This window comes from Theobroma cacao, chromosome 5 (assembly GCF_053813885.1).
Source record: "Theobroma cacao isolate CCN51 chromosome 5, ASM5381388v1, whole genome shotgun sequence".
NCBI lineage: Eukaryota > Viridiplantae > Streptophyta > Magnoliopsida > Malvales > Malvaceae > Theobroma > Theobroma cacao.
The window spans coordinates 23,788,009-23,801,212 of NC_142643.1; the positions used below are offsets into that span (position 1 = coordinate 23,788,009).

At 33.7% G+C, this 13,204-nt stretch overlaps 1 non-coding gene across 1 annotated transcript; it reads right to left on the reverse strand.

Moving 5' to 3' along the window:
- Positions 1 to 12,660: 12,660 nt before the first annotated feature.
- LOC148762493 (small nucleolar RNA R71) lies at positions 12,661 to 12,767 on the reverse strand. The gene has a single exon (XR_016026815.1). It is a non-coding gene; the product is annotated as a small nucleolar RNA R71 (small nucleolar RNA).
- Positions 12,768 to 13,204: the final 437 nt, after the last annotated feature.

Sequence of the window (13,204 nt, forward strand, 5' to 3'; positions counted from 1 at the left end):
AATTTTTTGGGTTTTCACTGCGACAAGGAAGATCAACTCATGCCGCATTGTACATTAAATTGAACATATTGACAATAATCAAGTTTTCTCAATATTCAATGCAATCATATTATTTCATACCCTTTTCTATAGCATATAAAAACATATCTATAGCATATATATATATATACAAACATGTATACAACCACCACCTCACCCAGCTCATGTGCACTCCACACCGCACATAGCCAGAGTCATCGTGTGTACCGCCACATCACACACATCAACATCATCGTTTGCACTCCCTACTCGCACACATCATCATCATCGTGTGCACTCCCTACTCGCACACATAAACATCATCGTGTGCACTCCTTACTCGCATACATCAACATCACTATCCACACTTCCGCACCCCGTCATCACCGGCATGTGCATCCCCCACATCACGCATACGCACAATTATATTTATTACACAATATTAACTATCAATACGTAACATATATATATTTATATCAACATCATATAAGGCACAAGGATTCATCATATGGCACCCTCACAACGTAAAACGTTTTAATAAAGGCTTGTTCCCATGCAAAATCTTTAAGGAAAAGTCAAATAAAAATAATTCACACGCTTCGTCCAAATACCAATACATTTCCTAAAATATTTTCAATGCAAGTTCATTCACCTAACAAAACTAGCACCGACAAGGTCCTAATCCAAGTAGTCCCAAAATAACAATAAAATCTATATTTATCAATAAACCATAACAACCTCAATTACGTCATCAATTAAATCTAATAATTCTAATGAATTTACCCTAACCTGACATTTAACCTAAGTTTCTAGTCTAATTCACAAACCCATTTGGCCAACTACTCTAATTTAAAATTTTGTTACCTGGATCAGCTTGAAGGCATAAAGATCAACAAAAAACCTAATCTTTTCAAGAAAAATAATTTGAAAAAATTAGGAAATAAATTTGAAAATATAACCATAAATTTAAAATTTTCAAAAAATGGAAATATATACCTTTCAACCTTGAAAATGAAGATTTGAAGCCAAAAATCCAAGTGTTGTTGAAAGTGAAGTAGAAATAAAAAATAAAGAAAAAAAAGAGAGATTTTTTTTTCTCTCTCCTTGGGTTTGGAAGTGCTGAAAATTAGGGTTAGAAGTTGCAACTTTAGTGAACAAAGAGTTGCGAAAAGGAAGAAACAAGAAGAAGAAGGAAATGAAAAGAAAACAAGGAAAGAAAATGAAAGAAAATTAACTTTTCATGGTGGATAATGAGAAAATGGTGTGGGATGGCGGAGGAAGAAGAAGAAAATTTGGTGGGAGAGGATAAGAACGGTTATGGCTTAAAAAGAAAGGAGTCAAAGCTTCCTTAGGAAGCTTTGACAAAGTAAATGCAAAATTACCATTTTTCCCTCCAAGGTATTTATCCTTTTAATGGTATCCTCCCACCACTCATTTAACTCTAATTTCCTTCTATTACCTTCTTTTACACATGTACAAACGAAGTATAAAGTTTGTACTCCAATGCGGTGTCCCCATAATATTTAAAATATTTATATACCTGCGCTATCTTTATTTAATAAAGACACACGAGGCCCATTAACATCATTTTTCTCTGAAATTTTCTCGTTCTTCTTCTCACCCACTTAGATTGACCATATCCCCTCCTTCATGGAAAATTTCGACATCGAATAAAATATTAATATTTTAATATTATTTTATTCCAAAAATTTCCTCTTGTCTCCTTGGTACCCAAAATACCTTATTATGCCTCAATTCACTTCTGAATCACTTCTTATCTTGCAAATTCTTCCCCGATAAAAATATTATTATTTTATTATTATTTCTTCGCATACGAAATATTTTATCCCAAATTATTCCTTTCATCTTTCATCATTTTTAAACATTATAATTACCTCAATTGGCATCCGATAAGCTTTATTAGTCGCCATATCAAAGTACGGGGTATTAGAAGAGTGAGTTCACTAAACATGACCCGCCATGAGAAGTGCATTTGGTACCTCACTCAAGTGTCTATGCAATGCTTCTCATGTGTTAGTTGTGTAACTACTCCCTAGACTTGAGACACCAGGTTGTTTTGTATGTGGAGTACTATGCTTTGATTTCATCCTTATGGGTGCCTAATCAAGGATGCCAAAACAGGATGTTTTTTAGTATAGTATGAAGCATATAAAGGCAAATGAGTGGTCAAGATATGAATCATCACCCTCAAAGGGAAATATCTCATTGGTTCTTGGTTGACATTAGCGTAATCAAATCCTTCACCAAGGTGATTAGGAGATAATGAAATGAGTTTCATAAGTCTCAATAAAGCTAATGATCTAACTACAAGAACATATATGGAGATTAATAAGAGTAGCACTACGCCAAGCTTTTATCATCTTCGGGATATATGATGAGGGAATGAATTACACTGAAAAACTGTATACTGAAAGGTTGTCAAAAAATCCTTTAACTCTCCTAACAATTAGGTGGCCATGATGTATTGCTAGATGCCAATAATGGTCTATGGAATTGAATAAGTTAATTTAAAATTGAATATGATTCATTTAAATTAATTAATTAATAATATTATAATTCAATTTCATTGCCAACATATTAGGAACCTAATGGGTCACACACAAAGGTTACAATTTGGATTAAATCGAGAGTGTGATGATTTAAGTTAGACTTAAATCAAATTCTAGGTTTTAGCTGCTAGGGTTCTAATTAAAAGAGTTTAATTAAGTTTTGTTTTTTTTTTATAATTAGGGAGGGGGGAATTCGAACCCTGCTCTTTAGGTCGGAGGATTATGCACTAACCAATGAGCCAAATGCTCGAATGCTTAATTTGGTTTTTGTTAAATATTATAATTGTTATAATATTAAAGACTTATTTTGAAAATTTTAATAAGTTAAACCTAGATATAAATATCACATTATAGCCACTCCTTTTTTTTGGGGAAAGAAACAAAAAAAAAATTCTCTTGAGTGCCGCCACTCTTGAGAAGTTTATTTTTTTTTTTTTTTGAAAACTTCTCCTTTGATTCCTTGTTGGAAATCAAAGAAGAAAAGAGGACAAATTGTTGTCCACTTGCTAACACAAATACAAATCGTGTGTGCATCAATAGAAGCCAAGTGATTGAGTGGCTGGCATTCTTTCATACAAAAGGTGTTCATGTTTTGTGAAGAAAAAGAATCCATTTGATTATGATATCACTTGGAAAGGTATAATTTTTCTAATTTTAAGTGGTGCTTAACTTTGCATTAAACAACAAAGGTGATCCAAAGGTAGGAGGTGTGGTTTTTATCTTATTTTAATTTTTTTTATTCCGCTGTATTGATGCTCTAATCATGTTGTTCCTAGCAGAAGTAGGATCTTAGTGGATTAATGTGATTGTGTAAAGCATGGATTTCAAAAAATTTCTTTTATAAAGGAAGCAGGCAATCCAATTACACAAGCGGAAACACACATCATTCTTATTGCACGTAACATAATCACATCCTAAAAAAATAAGAATCTATTAAGTAAAAAAAAAGCATACCTTTTATTTTGAGATTATTATTTTCGGACACCACCACACCAATGAATGATTTCTCGACCAAACAAGTTTACCACTTATTCTTCAAGGACGCTTTCAACTTGAACCTTTAGTGGACAAGGTGTGGAATGCTTGACTACAAGATGACAAACAATTTTGTCTCTCTTTTCTTCCTAAAAATTAGTCACTATTTTCTTTCACAAAATTTAACCAGGAATGGGATAAAGAAAAAAAGATATAGCAAAGTTTGAAGGAGGAGGAAAGAAGCGATGGCTGAAACTTTTCTTAAGAAAAAGTACGTTCGTTTTTTTTTTTCCAATCTCTTCTCTTTTTATTTAAACTCTTGCCTCAAAGGTTTAATCAAAATCAAACACCTTTGAATCAATCTTGACCATCCATTTAGAATTATGGAAGCATCAAACATGCACCATAATTATCAAAATTAAATTAAAGAATAAATAATTTAATTCTTTAACTATTATTTAGAGTTTTTGATAAAATAAAACTCCTTATTGAATAATAATTCTTCTTTTATTATTATCCATCTTTATTTAAAAAGAATTAATAATAAATAAAAGAGTGATAGTCAAATATGGAGTCTCCTTTTATCAACATGGATGACTAGATTTATTTTGCTAGAATCCTCCTAGCATTATCTTAATTTAAGACAACTCTTGTCTTTAATTAAGACAAATATTTTATCTTGTCTAAATTGAGACAAATATGTTTTCTTAACTAGATTTAGACAAAAAAAATTTTTCTTGTCATAAATTAAGACAAACATATTTTCTTATCTAAATTAAGACTAAACATGTTTTAATTCTCATAACCCACTAGGCCTAAATTAATCACCAATCTTCTTGAAATCACTAGAAGTGATGTCAATGCTATGAACTCCATTATTTGGTTATTTGTTCCTAAATGTTCATATCGGTTATAATCCCAAAATATGGAGACTAGATCAACGGTTTATGATGATCATGCTCATGGTAAATCAAAGATTATAAAGAGATTAAACACGAGTCCACTATCCATCAAGATTTCGATTCTACTATAAACAAATGCATAAGTGTGAGATCAAGATTTAAGTAACGGTTAAACTTAAATTTGATTCTCACATGATTCTAGTTCATGTTATAGTGTCATTACTCGAAGTCAACCATTTTGATGATTTGAGACGCATCATTCCCTTGAAATGAATCACATTCGTTTCATTGGAATTAATATGGACACTATAGCCTTAACACAATGAAGTGACCAGCTTTATTATATGGTTGTGAACAATTTTTAGATTCAATTAAAATTCATGTCTCCTATGTATGACTCTTCATACAAATGTATTTTAATATCTTAAAAGAATCATGGTACCTTAATAACTAGATAATGAATGCTTACTTAAAACAAGCTCTTTGTCTTATTATCAAAATGTACTTTCCTTACAATTAAATTTAATGAAATTAAGCATGAAAATATACTTGTTTTCCAGGGCACCATATTCTCAAAATTCCTAGCACCATAGGCATGCAATATCAACTCATGCATACCATCATATGCAACATAACACATATATGGAACTTCTCAAAATATTGGTGTAAGTGCAACCATTTCATATATCATCAAAGTGCGACATTCTTAGAGCACCATATCATTTACATGTCTCAAAACCGTGGGGTGTCCATATGGCACTTGAATGATAACTCTATTATATAGAGTTATTTTGATACATTTTGAGGGCTTAAGTAGCTAAACCTTTGAGCTTTAAGGTTCCAATTTTAGCATTTGATGTGTTTTTCTAATTTAAGTTAGATTACATGTTCAATAGTTAAATTAAGTTATTTTAGTTTAATTTTACATTAATTTACTTTAAGAAGAGTTAAGATGGATTTTTCTCATGATTTTGTGTAGGATATGTGATGAGCAAGGTGCAATTGAGTTATAATAGCATAAGTATGGTGAAGGCTTTACTCATACATGTTGTAGTAATTTAATAATAACTTGGCTGCAGAAGTCAAATTCATGGGATATTTAATCCATTGGAAAGCTAAAAGAATGGGCTACATGTCACGACCTAAATTTCGAGCCATGACCGGTGCAAGGGCCTAATGGGCACAGCCCACTAAGCCCAAGCAAGCCTATTTATGAAATTCTATTTCATCATTCCCACCATCATTTCTAACCACAAATCTTTATTCTCAACTATGCGTGTTTTGATAATAAACAAGACAACCAAATATTTATATTTGTACTAATCCAAAATACTGTCATTCATTGCCATCTCATAATGGCATCATCATATCACATATACATTTGTTGTTTGTAGCCTAAATCTTAGTGATTTACATCAAGTGTAAATCCACATACAAAATTCTTAAAGACCCGCGAAGTGACTTGGGTGAGGGCACAACTACCGAATGCCATATACCTACAAAGAGGTGAATACGAGTGGTCTCCTTAATCTCGGTCCCAACTAGCTATGGATCTGAAAACATACAATTTAAAAGATGAGTATAAACTCAGTGAGTAAACATAAGAAAGGAACAAGCAACGATAAGGAATGTTTTAGAAAACATGATGCACTTACGATAAAACCATGTAATTTAGTCTAAGTTTTAGTTAAAACCCCTCATCCCAAACTTTGAATGTTTAATCCCTTCATGTTACAAGATCCATGATAAACCATGAAGTTGAATAGAATTAAAATTTCAGCAATGACTAGGCAGGACAAGCAAATAGATGTTTTTCTCGCTGCAGGGAAGAGGTAGTCTTGGTTTGCATATGCTTCGGTTTTTCAAGTATAACTCCACTACAGAAGTCCAATTGATATGATTGTTAGGTCATTAGAAAGATAAGAGGTGTGATACCCCAACTTCTGTAAGCTTGTAACTAAGTATAGATGTAATAATATGAGCTAGGGGTAGTTTCGTCATTTTCTCTAATAAGCTTCTAGAAGAAAGTTTTATGATATTTTAAGGCCCAAATAGGCATAAGGTAGTATAAATGATGTGTGCTGATGAAAACACGAAGAAAACTAGAAGTTTCAACAATTTTCATAATAGGGGAAAAATGGTCAATTTTCACCTCGGGTTAAAATTTTAAGTTTTTATGAACCCGAGCATGTTTAGACCATTATGAATATTGTCTCAGTGTTAAAAGAGCAAAAAGATTGCATAAAAGATTGTAAGAGAGTAAGTTAATTAGTGGAAGGGTATTTTCGTAATTTTAAAGGAAAGGATAAGATTGCCTATAAATACCTTGAATTTTTAGCAGCTTCTTGAATTTTCTAGCAGCTGGTCTTCTTCTTCCCTTCTCCTCTCTCACGTTTCTTCAAACTCCATGGAAGCTTGATTTTCAAACTTCCACAACTTTCTCTCTCTAGCTCCAATTTTCATGCTTTTGGTGCACCCTTCCATAAACCCTTGTGTTATTCCATCTTCTCACTTCAAAAACCTTGAAATATCTTGTTTTCATACTTTCTCTCACTAGTTGGGCATTTTAGAGAGAGAAAAAAATAACCACTCAATTGATTTGGAAGCTATTGGAAGAGAATCCAACTACAAAGGAACCTTAGGGTGAGTGATGCACCAAGTTTGATTTTTAGCTGCAGAAAATGGCTAGTAATTGTGATTTATGAGCTGTTTTATTGTTTAGTATGTTCGTTACTTTTTGGTGATTAAGATAGTGAACATAGATAGCCATTTAAAATGGCAATTGAAAACTAGCTAAGAGATAGCTTTTAGAGTTCATAGTGTGTAAATTGATCTATTGTTTATGTTAATGTGATCCTAGGTTTTTAAGGAAGTACCATCATTCCAATTGGATCATTAGGGGAATTTGAGTCAATTAAAAGTTCTACAATCAATTGGTGAGTGGACTACCTTCAAAACTGATTTTGGGAATATGATGGATTTGACAAAGTGTTTGAATGATTTTATACAATATTTCATGGAAATGAATGCCTTGGGAACAAGTTTTTGAGAAAAGGTTTATGTTATGAAATGTGATTATTATGGATTTCTATGTGGCTGCATTATGTTGATATACATATATGCTTGAGTATAATATTGTGTAATTATATTGACTCGACAATGTCCGAGTAGGGAGTGCGCATAACCCGGTGATGACCTAGCCATGTGGGAGTAGAGAGTGCGCATGACCTGGTGATGATGATGATGGGATGGTGTGATGATGATGATGGGTATATATGTATATATATATATATATATGTAAATATGTGTGTTATAGGAAATTGATGGATAATGGTTTATGGTTGTAATGCATGTGAAACTTGACATATTAAACCTTGAGAAATTGTTATGTGTTTCATATTGGTTTTGAACATTTCAAACAGGGTGGTTTTTCCTTTGGGAGAAAGGTAAATTTTGCATTGATGCCCTGTATTTCGCTACAGCGAGAAACTCTCGGGTTTTGAAAGGGTAGGCTCGCCGGAAACTCGCTGCAGCGAGAACGCATTTTCACTACAGCGAGAATGACACTGTAGCTTCTCGCTGCAGCGAAATGCATTCTCGCTGTAGTGAGAAACTTTTTGTTTTCTGGGTTGCAATTTTATTGCAGCGAGAAACATTCTGTTTTTGGGTAGAAATTTCGCTGCAGTGAATTCAATCCGCTGCAGCGAAAAACTTTTTGTTTTGGTCTCTTATCTTGTCCAATTGCTGCCCTATCTTTCACTTCTTTGCTACCATATGGGAGCATGGACTTCCAACATTAAGGATTAAAAGAGTTAAGTTTAAAATGAGGAGGTTTAGTGAGAAACCCTCAACCAGTTGAGAAACCCTCGTTCAGTTAATAATTAAATCCCAACGTCGTTGCATCAGAAATGCATTCTCGCTGCAGCGAAGATTCGTTGTTGTATTTGACTTGCTTATGCAATATTGAAGCTTTCATTCTTCAAATGATTCGCTATGTATGGGTTCATGATTTTCAAATGATTAATCACTTAAGGGCTCGATAAGGGGTTTTGTTAGGAATGAACCAAATTGCATTGTTTTGAAACTAGTGCATCATGATTTTAAATTTTCCTTTGTTGTTGCTTGTTCCCTTCCTTGTTCACTCACTAGGTTTATACTCACCATTTCAAATTCATGTTTTCAGATCACGAGACAGCCGGTAACAAGGACGAGGTATCCTTGTAGACCTATGTCCATCTTTTGGTATGTGTCTCGGCATTCAGTAGCTGTATATTCATCCGAGTCCCTCCGCTGGAAGTCAAGTCTTCTTTTTGAGATGTATAGGCGAACCTAATGTACATTATTGAAATACATGCTGTAGACAATGTATGTATATAATAAATGAGAAATGCTAATACGAGTTGGCAATGTCTATTACTATTTTGATTTTAAGTTTTGAAAAATGACTTAGCAGTTTATGATGGAATGATGAACACGTCGGACTATTAGGCTTGCTTGGGCTTAGTGGACTACGTCCATTGGGCCCATGCGCCGGTCATGGCCCGAAATTTAGGTCGTGACAAGAGGCTGGGCTACAACTTTTATGTTTGCCACTTTGCCCAGTTCTGATTGGAAGGTGGTTCAAATCTTTGTCAAAGTGAAAGCACAACACTAGAATCTTGGGACCACCCGAGAATTTCTCGCTGTAGCGAAAACCAAGCCAGTGTAACCCCCCCAACCCGAGAGTTTCTCGCTGTAGCGAGAAACAGAGCAACTTAGTTAAAAGGGGTCTTGTCACAAAAAAAAAAAAGCCATTTTCTTGTTGAAATGAAAAGCAATTTGGGAGCAATTAACAATGCCAACATACAACACAATCATAAATATTTTCATAAACTTTCTATAACATTTATATATATACATACATCATCATGCATACCATCCCACCACACTCAGCTCATGTGCACTCCCTACACGCACAATGTAATATCATCATCATCAGCTCATTTGCACTCCCACACCGCACATAGCTAGGTCCACATTATCACACAAAATGAGCATCCAAAGCATAATATACATATCAATAAAATGTGAGAATGCATGAACTATTCATATTGCACATTTCACAAGATATAAACATTTCATCAAGGGCTTGTTCCCCAAATATATTTTTAAAGCAAAAACAATTGAAACTTTCAAATGATTTATTTAAACAAGTAGGCACTTCCCAAAACATTTTGAAATGCAAGTTCACTCACCAGTCTTTGTTGATGTTTTGGTGGGCTCTAACTTTGATTAATGTTCCGAATGGAGGTGTGGTGTTTCGTTAGAACCTATCACACACAACAACATCGCCATCAACCCAACTGGGCATTAATGCCATTCCGAAAGCTATTTCCTAAATAAAGTTCTACTAGTCATCCCTAACTAACTTCCAACTACTACTAAATGGCTATTATTTGCACTACTCTAGTCACACTAAAAATGAATAAACAACCTCAACAATAAAACACTCACAAATCTAATTGCTAGACATTATCAACAACTAAAGAGATTAACCCTAACTCATACTTGTCTTGATGGTCTTTGTAGTTGAATTCTCTTTCAAAATTCTTCAAGCTAATAAGGGAAATCACTCACTCTCTCTCTCTCTCTACACATCCAGCTAGTGATTGAATGTACTAAAGAAAGACTTTTGAGGGCTGTTGAGGTGTAAAAGTGGAAGAGCATGAAACCCCTATGAAGGAGTGGGCAAAAGCATGAAATTTAAGGTTAGTTTGAGAGGGTGGTGGAAGCTTTGAGAGAAGCTTTCATGGAGGATGAGAGAAGCTTTCATGGAGGATGAAAGAAACGTGAGGTGGGAGGAACAAGAAGAAGAAGCTGCTAGAAAAATGAGGAAGCTGCTAGAAGAATGAGATATTTGTGCTTAAAGTTTATCCAAGTTTCATACAATTTACCAAAATGCCCTCAACAAGGTGACTTTTTCTTCATCCTATCCTTTGTGCAGTTTTTTTACTTCTTTGACATTAAAACAAAATCCTTAATATTTTAGAAATACTCAGGGTTCATGAAAACATAAAATTTTTTGCTTGAGATGTAAAATGATCGTTTTACCCCTATTATGAAAATTATCAGTATTTCTATCTTCTTCATTTATTTATCATGATATACATCATTCATTTATTCCTTAGGCCTACTTAGGCCTTAATAATATTAGGAAATCTACTTTTAGGAACTCACTAAGAAAATGACAAAATTACCCCTGGTCCGTGTTATCACGTCTACTTCTAGTTACGAGTCTATGGATGTCGAGGTTTCACAATATGAAGGTACTAGGTGTCACACTACAACTTTCACACTTATCACTTTGCCCAGTTCAAACCATATTAAGGTGAAAATCACATCCAATGATGATAGATAGATGTTGTTTTACATAAGGCAGCATGGCGACTCAAGCGAGGCTCTGAGTTACTCATGGTCCCGGTGTTGAAGGAGATACAATTGCAACATTGAGAGAATCTTGGCCACAACATTGAGTTAGTGAGGAGCATCATACAAATGTCTGAGAGTAAACCGTCGTGGTGCCACCTTGATTTCAAAAAATAAAATATTGATGGAAAATTGGAAAGTAAGGCACCTTGCACATATTTAAGAAACATTTTAAGAGCATTCGGAGGAAAGGAGAACAACATCTTTTTTGAAGCTTTGAAGATAAGAATCAAGGAAGAAATCAAGAGCAATTGAGAGAGATTTAAGATCAACTAGGCTTCAACATTAGTTTATTTCTCTCTTTTGTGTTATTTTTATTTCTTGTTTTGAATTCATGGCTAAATTTCTTTGGATAGTGTTTTATTTAGATATCATGAACTAATTTGCATCTCTAAGATTGTGGTGGACTTCAATATCTAGTCTGAATACTTGTTTTGCTATTATTTATCATGAATGGGTATTGTTTTACTTTTTCAAGTATGTTCTTAATGCCCTTAATTGCTTGATCAATAATTAATTGATATGTGAATGTAATTGAAACTCGACAAAGAGATTTAAGGTTGGATTAAAATCTGAATAGTGTATGTTCACATCACTTACATGATCTAATTCGCGATTCAGGTAGACATACGCCAATTGCTATACATGGTCAGATTAGGACACTTGCGTAATGAACACAATTTAATTGATTCCTATGGTGAACTATTTAAGTTAGGTATTTGTGCTAGTATCTTAATGGAGACTTTTCCATAGCTATGGATTCTAAGTTAGTAAAACCACCCAGGAAAGATAAATAACAAGAAAAGTTGGTATCAGATGAAATGTTGAATGAACCCATGATACTAGGTCTTTAATCTACTGCTTTTCTCAATATATTTGATTTCCCTTGGTTAATTTAGTGTTACTTTTAAATTTTGCTTTTGATTAGCTTTTCAATTTTCAAATTGCTTAAATAAGATATATTTCTTATACAATTTTAGTATTTAGTAAAACTTTAGAAACAAATCCTTATGGGAACAATAATCTGGACTTACTATTAATATCACTTGTTCGATACGTATACTTGCGTGTGCAAAATTGACAACAAGTTTTTGGCACCATTGCTGAGGAATTTTGTTTTCTTTATTATTTCCTAATATTAAAATTTTATAGATTAGTCTTAATTTAAGTTTTATTTCTTTGTTTTACAAGTCTGTTCAATCATTGTATGAGAAAAGCAAACCACTTGGAGACTATCTCGTGTGATCCAAAAATTGAGAACATTTAGACTTTGACAAGAAAATCAACAAGGTGTTGCTCCAATAAATACAATGGCTAATCGATAGGGTGAACAATAAATCCAAGAGCGCATAGTAGCTAAAAATCATTACTTAAGGGATTATGTTGTTCCTTTGCTACAAGGAATTCCATTAAGCATTCGAAGGCCAGCTATTCAAGCAAAAAATTTGGAGATCAAGCCGCCTATCATCACCATGATTCAAACCTCAGTCCAGTTTGGGGGCCTTCCAAATGATGATCCAAATGGCCATATATCAAACTTCTTGGAGATTTGTTATACTTTTAAACATAATGGTGTCACGGATGATGCAATTCATTTGAAGCTTTTTCCTTTCTCATTGAGGGATAAAACTAAAGCATGGTTGATACACTCCCTACTAGCTCAATAACAACATGGGATGATCTTGTTTAGAAGTCCCTTGCCAAGTTTTTTTTCTTCAACTAAGACAGCTAAAATGAGGAATGATATTACATCATTCATGTAACAAGATTCTAAATCATTGTGCGAAGCTGGGGAAAGATACAAAGAATTACTTTGACGTTGTCCTCATCATGGTCTTCTAAAGTGGCTTCATGTACAAAATTTCTGTAATGGTTTGAGTTGGCATGTTCGAATCACCATTGATGTTGCTACGGGAAAAGCTTTAATGGCTGAATCGATTGATGAGGCATATAATTTGTTGGAAGAAATGGTTGCAAACAATTACTAGTGGCTAGTGGAGTGATCAATGCATAGGAAAGTAAATGGAATTCATGATGTAGAAACCATGTTATCATTATCTACTTAGGTAGCTATTTTAACTAAGAACTTGAATCTTTTGGTACTAACTCCATTCAAAGTACTTCTATAGTGTGTGAGTACTATGGAGATAATCATACAAGCCATCAGTGTCCTAACTCAATGAACACAATGCAATTTATGGGTAATAGGTACCAAAAAAACCCTTCCTTAAACACGTACAACCTAGGGTGGAGGAATTATCCCAATTCCTCTTA